The sequence below is a fragment of the Motacilla alba genome, chromosome 3 (assembly GCF_015832195.1).
Source record: "Motacilla alba alba isolate MOTALB_02 chromosome 3, Motacilla_alba_V1.0_pri, whole genome shotgun sequence".
NCBI lineage: Eukaryota > Metazoa > Chordata > Aves > Passeriformes > Motacillidae > Motacilla > Motacilla alba.
The window spans coordinates 19,604,663-19,618,366 of NC_052018.1; the positions used below are offsets into that span (position 1 = coordinate 19,604,663).

Genomic DNA, 13,704 nt, shown 5'->3' on the forward strand with positions numbered 1-13,704 from the left:
GGACACAAGTACATGCACCAGGGTATCCATGAGAGTAAATGCTACCAGCCACAGCACAGCCATAAGAGTCTTGTAAAGGCATTTTACTGCCCCTACTGAAGTAACTAGTTCAGCTTTCTCTAACAAGTTAAATTTCTACACAGGCTTCACTTGTTTGACAGTACACAATTAAACAGTCACCAAAGGAAAACAAAGGAAAGAGAAATGTGGACTGAAGGACAATTAGATCAATGGACTCAAAACTGGCATACACAGCTAATATTTAGGTTAAAATAAAAGGCTACCAAAATGGCTAGTAACAAACAAAACTTAATTGAATGATTAATGAATAAAAACCTCCATTGGGGAGTTACAATTTAAAAGTGTGATTTTTGATAATGGATATTAAAAGCTATATTTCAAAGAATATGTACAGGAGAATCAAATCTTTGTGAAGAAGCAAGTTGAAATGACTGCCCAACTCAATATTGCAATCCAATACAAGATATTATAAGAAATCTTTAAGTGGCAGCTGAAAACTACAGTGTCTCTGCACAGCACAGGTAAACCCTAAAACACTTCATTAATTTATGCTGTTATGTGTTAAAAAAAATTAAAATTAAAAAACAGTAAAAAGCTATAAAAATTGCCTTCAAGAACTTAATAGTGAGAAAAATGTGAAACTTTTTAATTTCAATCTATTAATCAATGATGATAAATAATTTGATAGGGATATTTATCTCATTATTGCCAAAAATATAGTCTAAAATGTCATTTTTTTATTAATGGATATTCCTGAGCTCTTGAATGTGTGAGTTTGTTGTTTGGTTTTTTTAGACTTTGGCATCCTTTTCATTTAATGTTACTCAGTATGGTTTCCCAAAATTGTATCATTACATCTCTCCAAACATCTAAAAAAATTCTGCCATAAATTCTTCATTAAAAAAACATTTAATTTCTTGATTCAGTTATGGATAGTTAGCTAAAATTTTGCAGAGCTTCATGAAGTAGAAGATGCAAACAGGAATAATTGTTCCTATTCACAGTGAATAGCCAGTTCTGTACATTTCATACAGGTTGTTTGTCCTGAAAGCTGCATTTTGGTGAATACTGACTATAAAACCCTGGAACTGAGCAGAACATTTAAAATGAAAAGAGTTAGGGACTTGAATTTGCTTCATCCACTGCCTTACTGCCTCTCTTACCAGGGCAGACAAAAAAATATCCAAGTGGAAGGACGCTAATGTCACTCTTCTTCATAATTTCAATTACACAAACATTATTATCCTATTACTGCAGGAAAATGAAAACTCCTTTAACTAGTAATTTTCTATTTCTGCATATTTAAATTCATCACTCAAGATGTCCAGGATGTCCTTGAGGACTTGGCAAGAGTCCATTACCTGAAGCCAAAAGAAACAATTTCCTGTGAGAGAAAAAAAAGCAAGGAATGAGATCGTTTCTCATTCCTCAAATTCCCTGAAAACCCATTGAAAGTCTCACTTGTCTGCAACACTAAGGGAAGTTGTAACTTGTCTGCGCTTCAGCTGGCTGCTGACTGCTATCACAGCCATCAGCCTTCAAAGCACCTGACTTTTCTCATGGGCACGGGGATCCTGGAACTCTGGAAGGAACAACAGCAGGTAAGCCAAGGAAATGTATCACCATTCCATTTTTAAGTCTGCACAAGGAGAGAAGGCATGGCAGCCTGGGTTTATGTGTAGATGTTCCCAGATAACACCCATTACCTTCACAGGCCTTCAGCTCTTCAGCGAAAAAGACTTTTTCATGAACAAACATCATAGTCTGAAATCTGTCACTGGTCAGTAAAACATAGGGTAAAAAAAAGGAAAAAAAGAGCTAAGTCTTTGGACTATTGTCTTGTAATTTGTCTTTCTATAGTAATTTTTTTATTTTTTGTTTTTAAATTTACATGATATTCGCTGGATTAGCCAAGGAAGTATGATAAACACATTCAGAAGAGATAGATTAGATAAATTCAGCTGTTGCCAAAAAACTTAATGAGTGGTTTATTGCACAGAATGCATTTAGTCTGGAAGAATTTGCATTATTTGCTTAATTTATAACTGCATTTTCAAGCAGTAGTTTCCCATATTTATAACGAACCATTTGAAAAAGAAGACACAAATCCAATGAACGCTGTGGGCTTCCTGAAGTTTTCAGTTGTGCTTTACCTTTATGCACACAAAGACAACAGTAACATAGTATAATATCTGAGTATGAGAATAATTTGAGAATAATTGTAACACAGTCCAGAAAGAACTCTTGGTATATAATACAGTTGAACATAATTTGAGACTGTGCACTTGATTTTGTCACTTGATCAATTTGCAAAAGATCCAACTAAATCACAAAGTCATCCACAAAATATAATGAAGACATTAGAGCAGGTAAAAAGAGAACTGTCAATATTTCCCTGCCACTGTTGCAGCACTATCATTGTCAGCACTCACTCTTCCCTTCTTTAATCTTCCTCCATCTAGAAGGAAACACTTGGATTCTCCTATCTTGCATCCATGCATGGTGACAGTTCTGTAAAGCCCTTGTGCCTGGCTGACTTTATTTCCACAACCATTTGCATTTTGTTCAAAAAACTCTATTAGAAATTTGTAATGGACTTATTCAATAAAATATTGTTATAAACTAGTTGTCATATCATTTGGACATATGACATTGTCATCTCATCCTTCTGTGCTTGTTTTACTGCCCTTTCATACAGTAAATCTCCAGTTGGGATCCCAGGCACATTCCCAGGAACAGAGCTGACCGACACCAAAGGAATATCTTACCCGTTAAGATTTTTCTGGGATCAACATTAATTAGCCTCATGATATTTGTATAAATCCAACATTCAATTGAATGCACGTTAAAGGGCAGTACCCTCTCATGATCCCCCATCTGACCAGAGATCAAAGTCTGGAAACTACCACTGCCAGCACGACAAAGTTTGGAGCTTTCCTTTCAGTGCCACTCTGCAGCAGCACACTGCTCTGAACAAATTACACTGCAGTGATCGCCCAACTAGATGGCATTATCTACATGTTTTAAAATTACATTCTATACTGAAAAGGAATTATTTTGTCATACATATGGAAGAGCTCACTAAATTAGTCAAATACACTGTGCTTGAGTGCCTCCAGTAGTAAATAAACAAACAGATTCAAAGACTAAGTAAGGTATTAGCATAGAAGTTATTTTGTTAGCAAAATAGAAAGGAATTGGAAGAAAAAGTTATGTATAGACTGAAAAGAGCATAGTGTACTTCTTGGTAAATAGTACTAAATCCAACCAAATCACTCTTCTATAAAACATCACTAAGGATCTAAGTGTCCATATGCAGCATTTGATGAACGTCTATAATGAAAAAAACCACCTTAAATGGCAATACAAAGTTAAGTGCTATGTCACAATACAATAGCCAGACTGCGTATCATATACTGGCAGACTCTCTCTACCACATTTTTTTTTCTTACTAACTGTAGATACCAGGATTTTCAATGGTCTAATGTGTAATTAATGCTGTATTCTTCCAATTAAGGTGAGCAATACTAATTATATTGGATTGTATAACAAACTTGGCGTTTTTAGTGTTTTACCATCTAAGGTTAAAAATCTAGCACCAGCAGTAATAACACGTAAACACAATAGTGCTGCATATACAGAAAAAAAAAAAAAACAAAACAGTATAGTGTGCTCACTGTATCCCCTGGCAAAAAGTAATATAATTCTGTGTTTGTGTTTTACAGTAATGCCTGAAGACATTTCAGTATTATACAGCAGTACAGCTCATAGAAATGCAAACATAACAGTTTCTGTTCTGGAAAGCATTCTCCTGCAACACCATTAAAGCTGGAAGAAAGAAAAATATCAACAAATAATGAATAAATTATTACCAAGAAAATGCCCTAAATTATGCTACCTCTTCCACATCAACTTTGTCATTATTGGAATGAGGACATGGAAAGCCTTTAATTTATTAATTCATATAACCAAATGAAACCTTGCTGAAACAGAAAGCATGATTTAAACATATTGTACTCCTACCAAAACAAGAGTGGGTGAAAATGGCAATAGAGAGCCTGGGAAGCAACAGAGAAAGTTCAGCCCTAGTCTTTAAATGCCTTATTCCACAGGAACAAAGGATTAAACATTAAAACTCACTGTAAAGTCTCACACTGTACTTCTACATTAGATATCCCCTTCATCTCCACTGATTTTATTTCAATAGTAAAAAATTACTTTAAAATTGTCCCTACCCAGGCACAGCCTGAGCACTGCTATTCCTAGCATGTGCAGACATCAGTCTAGATAGGAGTATGCAGTTTAACAGCTCCTCCACAGCACTTTGCTCACTGTGGTCTACTATTATCCTCAAGTAAACAGTTATATTATGAAAAGAGATAAGGCAACAGACATTCAGCACACACCAGACCGATGATGAAACAGCTACTCTGGAATAAATGACCCATTTTAAATGCACATACTCTTTGCACCTTTGAGATTAAAAAAAAAAAAAAAAAAGAAGTGCATTCAGTGGTAAATAGCTGGTTGCATAATAAGAGTTAATACTTTCACTAGGAATTAAAAGAGAAAGAAGTATTCAGATCTTTAGCATTACACAGCAGAAACAACCAATGCTGCTGTTCTCAAAATAATTTATTTACAAACCAGCTCTTTGTCCATATTTGGCATCTCCACAAACCATAATTAACAGCCCTATTTTTGACATAGGTGTGAATACAGACATGTGCACTCCATGAAGCACCTCTCCCACAATAAATGTTCATAGAGCCTCCAAAAACCTACATAACCCAGACAGAAATTCATTATCCAGCATTTGCTGGATTCACCAACAAGTTATCTAATTTAGACCAAATAATGTGAGGCTCTAATACACCAATTATCAGTGAGAAAATGATTGACAGAAGAGAAAAAAGCAAAAGCAGAGCAGCCTGATGGAGGGGGGAAATGAGCAATGTTTCAAGGTCAAGAGAACAGCTCAAGCTTGTATGGGAGCATCTTGTACACACAATGAAGTTGTAAAGAGGTTCTGCACAAGTAATTAATAAAAAGCATGTCTAAATGTAAAGCTTTAAAGATTATTTTTGGTTTTGCAATAACAGCATAAAAACATGCAGAGGTTCTTCCGCATAAATCTCCCTTTGCATGGTCAAATAAACTAAGAAGCAGTTTTAATTTCATTTCTGGTAACTGATTATTGCAATGCCTCATTAAGGAAAAAACCCCATAATACAAACATGAAGTTTATCTTCACAGAACAATCTTAAAATGCTTGTGTTTCACCAGCCAATCAATAAATCTTCATAATCCTTGAAAGATACAACAAGTAAAAATTTTGTTGAGGGTACACTGAGGGCTAGGGATCCTGTACATGGCAAGTAGTTTATCTGTTTAAACTTATAGAAGTATTTGATTTTGAATTTTTATTTCACTTTTGCTGTGTAATATTGGTGCCACTTCTGTCAACAGCAATATACTTACTGAGTCACAATCTTACTTTGAGGGTGAATTTTGCTGGAATCAAGATTTTGCCATTGGGAGGGTTGGGGGGGAAGCTGTTTGATTTTAGGTTTATTGGCTATAAATGTATCAATTTGTTTTGATGCTCATTTTACAGGGGAGTCACTTAAAAAGTACCCATTGACTTGTGTGTGTCATCTTCTTCCCTCCCCGCCCCCCCACCCCCACTTAGGCTCTGATTTTTAGTAAATTCCAATCCCTATTACATAAAAATCAATATTGAAGATATTGCAAAGCTGAATATGCAAAGGCTTGTAAAGTCACAAGGCTATACTCAATTGAAAAAAAACAAAAATCTGATTCTAGATTGAGCCATCTGACATAGCAGATGTCTCTTAAGGCATTTCTGAATGGATCAGCAAGTACTTGAATTTTTACAAGATCGTCTAATGTTAATATATATACATATCTACATTTAATTACATACATTTATGTGTATAAATAAATTAATAATCCTAACAGAATATCTTTTCTGAAGAAAGCAAAGTGGATTGGCAAAAAATTTAGACCAGAATGTGATTTTTCTAAATTCTTAGGTGTGGGAGACCTCTTTTCTTTTTGCGGTTCAGAACATGTTGAACCCAAATAAAGATATACTAGAGAGGTGAAACAGAAACCCTTGAAAAAGGCAGGTTTAGCAAGCTAAATTTTCTGGAAGCTGTGATGCCAAAAGTATAAAAATCAAGTTTTCAACATCTCTGATTGAAGTTCATATCTTACAAATTGCCTCAGTCTTTTCATCCTTGCAAAACATATCTATATTAACTCTATCCCCATTTACATATTTTCAGGAAAAAGAGAAACCCTGCACAAAGCAAAGTTGAACTATTATGCCTACAGATTATGGTGTCACCCACATTTAATTGAATCTCATTTCTTAAAAAATTAATTACTTTTTTATACACTTATTACACTTAATTTGTTGTTCTTTATTGGTAAGACAGATTAAGAGAATTAATTTTGTGTATTTATATTTGTATTTCTTGTGAGCCCCAATCTCTGGTTCCGTGGTATTAAGGGGAGACAGTGGAAAATACAGATCAATTCAAGAGGCAGCTGAGGGCACTACAAGTGTAGTACACTTCAGAAACTCAGCTCCATTTAGCATGGTTATGAAGTTTGCTTCTAAAGCAGACAATACAATGGAAACCATGGCAACTGCTCAACTATGGCAAAAGAGGCAAGAGCATGAACTATAAATATTCAAATTGCATGCAGCTTATAATTTTGCTTTTAAATTCATGATGAACAGAGAACTATTTAACTTTATACAGAGTATGTTTTGTTTTTTTTTTTAAATTTCCACTAATGTTGAAGTCTCAAAGTTTTCAAAGGCATCAGAGGCAGACACAACAGCCACAGTGCAATGAAGAGGTGGCAATCAAGTTATGAAAGCCTTACCCATGAGTCGTACTAAACATGTTTTATAAATTAGGTTATTATCCTATTAACACCACACAGCACAGCTTAGGACATCCCAATCAACACCTAGGTAAGAAGTCAGAGTTTCTCCCCACTAGCAGAAGGCAGCAATTCAAGATGCCCTTCTCCTTCACCCTGGTCATTTGCTGTAGAAGATGAATTCTTCCTCCAAATTCCAACTAAATGCATTTACCTGGGCTATTCTAGTTTCTCAATGTTCTAGAAATAAAGAACTTCTTTAATATTAGTCTTTTGACTGCATTATTTAGAAGTCACATGACAAAATAGCCAGTTGCATCTCTACAACAGCTTAAATGTATCTAAAGCAAGAAGTATCTTTCCTTTTCCACCTCTGCTTGCATATTCATATTCCACCTCTTGTTTCACATCAGACTCATGGAAAATCACTCAAAAGTTTTTTTAGGCCTAATTTTCAACAAAAGGACTGGACCACCAAAAGGTTTTACAACTTAACTGCAATAGTGATCTCTGAAAATAGCTTCATTGAGTAAGATGTTTTCAGATTCTAACATAAAATTTTAAAATTGTGATTTTTTTTTGTGTGTTTTATACAACTTCAATTGCTTTAAGAAATAAAATTTAAGCAAAAATTACAAGAATATAATCATGCAGGTCAGGGAAGCATCCTGGATTCTCCAGATGCTAACCATTACAAAATGAGTCTCATTTTCCTTCTACAGGATGAAGTGGCACATCAGCTATTTTTTACATATGGCAATTAATCTTTCAAAGATATATAGGATTATTAGTTTATCTTTAGAGAAATCACATTTATATTCCTAATTTAGGATTGTAAATACTTAATTTGGACCAAAACGATGCACTATTTTTCCCTGTTTAATCCCACAGAATTTTATTAAAATGTATTAAATAGAAAACTGGTACCTCTATTTCATGCTTGGTGTGAAGAGTTTTCAATTTAAGAGGAAGCATTATCTTCAAATCATAGAATCACAGGATATGCTGAGTTGGAAGGGACAGGACACACAAGGATCATCAAGTCCAACTCATGTCCCTGCACAGCACCATCTCCAAGAATCACATCATGGGCCTGAGAGCATTGTCCAAATGCTTCTTGAGCTCTGTCACGCTTGGTGCTGTGACCACTTCCCTGGGAAGCCTGTTACTGTGCCCAAACACCCTCTGGGTGAAGAACATTTTTCTAATATCCAACCTAAACCTCCTCTGACACAACTTCAGGCCATTCTCTCGGGTCCTGTCACTGGTCACCACAGAGAAGAGCTCAGGGTCTGCCCCTCCTCTTCCCCTCACAAGGAAGTTGTAACTGCACTGAGGTCTCCCCTCAGTCTCCTCCAGGCTGAACAGACCAAGTGACCTCAGCTGCTCCTCACACAGCTTCCCCTCAAGGCCCTTCACCATCTTTGTTGCCCTCCTTTGGACACTCTCTAATAGTTTATATCCTTCTTACATTGTGGTGCCCAAAACTGCACACAATATTCAAGGTGAGGCTGCCCTAGGGCAGAGCAGAGCAGCACAATCCCCTCCCTTGCCTGGCTGGTGATGCTGGGGCTGATGTACCTCAGGACAGGGCTGACCCTTCTGGCTGCCAGGGCACTGCTGGCTCATGTTTAGTTTGTCAACAGGACTCCCAGGTCCCTTTCCACGGCACTGCTTTCTAGAATCTCATTCTCCAGTCTCTCTGTACAGCCAGGGTTGCATTCCGCCAATGCAGAATCCAGCACTTGTTGAATTTCCTATGGTTGGTGATTGCCCAGCCCTCTGATCTGTCAAGGTCTTTCTGCAGGGCCTCCCTGCCCTCAAGGGAGTGAACAGCTCCTCCCAGTTTTGTATCATCTGTGAATTTGCTCAGTGCCCCTTCAAGTCCTGCATCCAAGTTGTTCATGAAGGTGTTGAAGAGCACAGGGCTGAGGATGGAGCCCTTCATGATAACCCTTTGCGTCTAAGCCATGAGGCAGTTGCTCACCCATTACATGACATGGATGTCTGTTCAGCTGTGTGCTGGACATTTATTCCAAAGGATACTGTGAGAAACAGTATTGAGAGCTTTACTGAAATCCCAAAAGATGCCATCAGCTGGCTTCCCTTGGTCAAGTAAGTGGCTTACCTTGTCATAAAAGTCAGATTTGATTAGCAGGACTGTGCTCCCATGAAGTTTGCTCACTCTACAACTCCCTGAATGAAGGCTGTAGCCAGGAAGGGGTCAGTTTCCTCTGCCAGACAACCAGTGACAGGATTAGAGGACACAGTCTTAAGCTGCACCAGGGGAGGATTAGGCTAGACATTAGAAAAAAAAAAATACAGAAAGAGTGGTTGGGCATTGGAATAGGGTGCTCAGGAAGGTGGTAGAGTCACCATCCCTGGAGGTGTTTAAAAAAGACTGGATGTTGCACTCAGTGCTGTGGTTTAGCTGATAAAGTGGTGTTAGGTCATAGGTTGGACTTGAAGATCTCCAAGATCTTTTCCAACCTAGTGGATGCTGTGATTCTGTGACTCTGTTCCATCAGAGTACTGGCCAAAATAGAAAAATGGTCTTTCCCTGGTTTTTAAAATAAAAATTTTCAGGTTCAGTAACATTTATGTACAAGTTCCGTTACCTAAGTAAATAAATTGATACCCCAGAACATTAAACTTGTGGAAATAATTCTACAATGTAATGAAGCATTACCAGCAATTCTTATCATTGGTTACCGTCAGACCCGCAACAGTCCTTTCACTAAATGCTCACTTTTGGCAGGAACGACTTTCTAAATTGGCTTTCTAATCTATTTTAAAGTACACTCTTTCCCGAGCAGCCTTCTCCTTCAGTATACTTACACAGAGATTCTATCAGAACAACGAAACACCACAGTATATACAGTGATTTGGCATCTACCTGCCCAGTAATTAAACATACACTTTAGAGTTCTATAAAAATGCCTGCAAGATAACACCTTAAAATGTCAAGAAAAGTATCTCTGAACACAAAAATTTTGAATCTTTTCCACAATTCCTAATTCAGTACAGAATTAGCCCTACACTCTTAAACCACCATATGCAGTTATATAAGAGAAATATCACTTAATTCTTTACCTAAAAGATCTCAGATACTTCAACACTCAGATTCTGCTCAATTGTTCAGTTACAGATTACCATCAAAATTGAAGTAGATGACCACAATCAACTTATATCTTCAATCTGTTTTAATTAAATTTAAAATTCAAATAATATAAGTATCATGTTGTTTTTAAGTACTCTTATCTGTTATTTTTCCCTTAATACTCCTACTACATCTTACAGATTTCCTTAGGTGACGTATCACACTCACCTTTCACTCACATTGTCACAGTAATCTACGATGTAGTTCTTAAATATTATTGCAAGGATGTCCACCTACTATTGTTTGATCACTAATAATCCTGATTATATATCAGACATATCATGTTCTTAGGCAAGAGAAACTCAATAAATCAATCCATTATATACCTCTAAATTACTTGGCTATAGCACAGGAACTTTAATGGCTGGCAGCTCAGCAGAGTCCAGGCTATCTCCTGCCAGTGAACAAAAATCAAACTTCTCTTAGAGGAATCTAGTATTTCATATTAAGGACTCATTACCCGTGCTTCTGAATCAATGTAAATTACTATCCTATTGCTATAGAAATTATAAAAGAAATGGCCTTCATTAAAAGAACCTCCTCAGAATTGATGAAGCACTTAGTCTTCCAAACTTAATATTCTCTCTATGCTCAAGAAAATTAGGATCTACATGCACAGAGGGCTATTTTTCTGCTTGTTTGCCAAGACTGCCAAATAGCAACCCCCCAAACAGCAATGACTGAAGGGGGCATTTGGCTGCCTTTACTAAAGTGTTGTACTCAAAACCTTGCGTCAAACTGGAAACTGTTCTTTGCTAACAAAATTATACTGATTGCACAATGAAGTTGGACTCTCACTGGTACAGACTATAGATAATTGCAACACACATTTTATACCAATTTGTTAAATGTAACTTCAAAAAATCATTGGCCTGCCTTCACAATGTGACTTGAAGACCTTGATTTTAACGTGTGTCAGTTTTCAATTTCTTTTTTGTATTTCCCCTGCACTCTAATTGATCCTAATATGCAAACTCCTTCCCAGCTCCATCTTTGATACCAGTGCTCTGAATGAGGAAGGAGAATCAGATACTGCGCAGACAGTAAACAAAACTCACAACTTAGTTCAACACTGTAGCCCGCACAAAGTGTTAATTAAAAAAAGCATTAATAATTGTTTTTTCCAAAACTTCAATTTTCACAGTACCTATTCACCATCAAGGCAGAAACAGTAAGATGAAGATACAGACCACTTTAGACACAAATCTGACTGCTTTATGCTAATGCTTCCTGCCTTGTACTCACATATAAAAGCTTGTTTCTTGTCAAGTTGATTCAATCTTCTGCCTACATGTGCTTCATTTTCCTGTTCCATACTCCAGTAAGAGTCTGACCTTTAAGTGTGATGAACTGGTAATGGATCAAACAGTTGGGAAATGATGACAAAACAAGGTTTCTGTTTCTACCTAGTGTAACAGAATGTGGCTTTCAGAGTCTTGCAGTGGGTCTTTACACATATTTTTAATACACTAAAGACATGATTCTGGAGAGTATTTTTTCCAGATCAGTATAATGCCAATTTTTTTTTTCATAGTAACTTTATGAGGGGGTAAGGTAAATAAAAAAATAAAATAAGGAAATTGCATTCCAATCATTGTACTTATATTTCTATACATGTCTCTATCAGTATTTACACATGAACACAAATACGTATGTTTTTGTGTCTATATATATATATACATACACACACACACACACACATATATATGTGTGGCATGTTAATAAAGCAGGAGGTCTAAGATTTTTCTACTATATTTACTGTGATGAGTACCATGTTAAGAAATTTGCAATGAGTATCCAAGTCAATTAAAGCACCTTTATTCCACTTGCACTTTTGCAAGGATGTATAATGGATAACTAAAAGCTCTTTTGACATGCAAGCTTGCATTGCTATGGGATGTTTCAGTTATAAAAACTAGAATAATAGAATAATTACAGACACGACAAATTATGCTACCCTACATATAATCTACCTCTCTCTGTTTACTGCAAGCAATTATTTATTTCCTTCATAAAGATTTGGAGAGACTACTGTGTATGTAAAATACCTGTATTACCTTCCAGAGGAAGGTAATTGGCAAGGATGATTTCCTACTCTGACTTTACTGATGGTACAAGGAGACAGTACAATTTACAAAAGCAGTAATTAAAGGACAGAGTAAATACAAAACATGATTAAACACATTATCATTATAACAACAATTGCCTTACACTACTTAATTTGGTATCGACCCTGTTCTTATAGATGGGAAGTCAGATAGAGCTAACCTATCAGAGATGTCAGTAAAACAAGTAAATAGAAAGCAAGAGACAAGTCTTAGAAAACATGGCACAGTTTACTTAAGGAAAAAGGTATGAGACAGAGAGTGTGCTTGGGGAATTCCCCAAAGGATACTCTTCTGCCCAAATGTTCTTAAGACTGCATTTATAATATTTATAAGCTTTTTTTCAAATAATATTGGTAATGGCAGAGGGATAGAAGAAGCATCAGTACCAAAAAAAAAAAAAAAGTTTAAAATATGAAGAGCAAGAATTGCAATTGCTCAATGAAATTGTTAAGATTTGGTACTATGTTAAGAGACTACAAATGTGAAGACTGGAAATATTAGCATCTCCATGTCTGGAAGAGAAGAAAGGCTGCACAGAGTTCCTCTGAACTATTAATGTAGTACACTCACCGAACAAAAAGATGTCACAAGATGATTGCAAACTGGAGCACAATAAAGATTTAAAATTGTGCTTAATTCCAATGAGTTCTCTTCAAGGAGGACGGAATTAAAGATAAGAACATTACAAGGAAATAGCTTGCTTTGGAAAGCAAGAGAGGAAAGAAAAAGAAGACAATTGCTCAAACATGGCTCAGGTTGAGGCAACATGTGAGAGGCAAGATCTAGTCCTCACAACAAATGAAACGAGAAAAGAAAAAATTGAGCAGCCAGAATTAAGCCTATACCTAAATAAACATACCAAAACTGTTTAATGTGTAAGTAGGAGCAATAGAAAAGATCCACTGATTAGGAAGTTTTCCTCTAATCAATGTTCCTACCTATTCAAATACAAACATTTCTGTAACTGTCAACTTCCTTGCAGTGTTTTAATCCCTGGCAGGAACATAACTGCCTCTTGTACAACAGAAACCTCTCACCAATTCCACTAAATGCCTGTGAGCTGGGCAGAACAGTGTGCACCTCTGAGGACTTCAAGGGATTTCTTGAAGCTTTCATTCTAAGAAAAATTGTTTTCAGAGTTATTCAGTTTAGCCTCGTGTGAACAAGAATCAGTTTCAAATGAACAAATAAATATTTCTACTTTCCCCATCTTCTCTGACCTAAATACAATCACAGTGTAATATTTTTAAAAAGTTATTATTTGACTTGAAAAAGCAACATATGCTAATAAACAGAGGTTTCATTTCTGGACACAAAACATTTGACAGTGACATCTTAATGAACTACTTTGTGAGGACACTGAACAGATGTAACAGTAGGCAACACTGAATACACCACTAGTTAAAAAGAACAAAACATTACATAGATATACAAAATAGCTGGTATATATTTCCCATGGATTATAAATCAAGTATAAATCATTAGTCTTTATTT

At 36.2% G+C, this 13,704-nt stretch overlaps 1 protein-coding gene across 3 annotated transcripts in view; it reads right to left on the reverse strand.

The window, feature by feature from the left end:
• Positions 1–13,704, reverse strand: part of SNTG2 (syntrophin gamma 2) — a 226,597-nt gene that overhangs the window by 151,734 nt on the left and 61,159 nt on the right. The window lies entirely within an intron of this gene.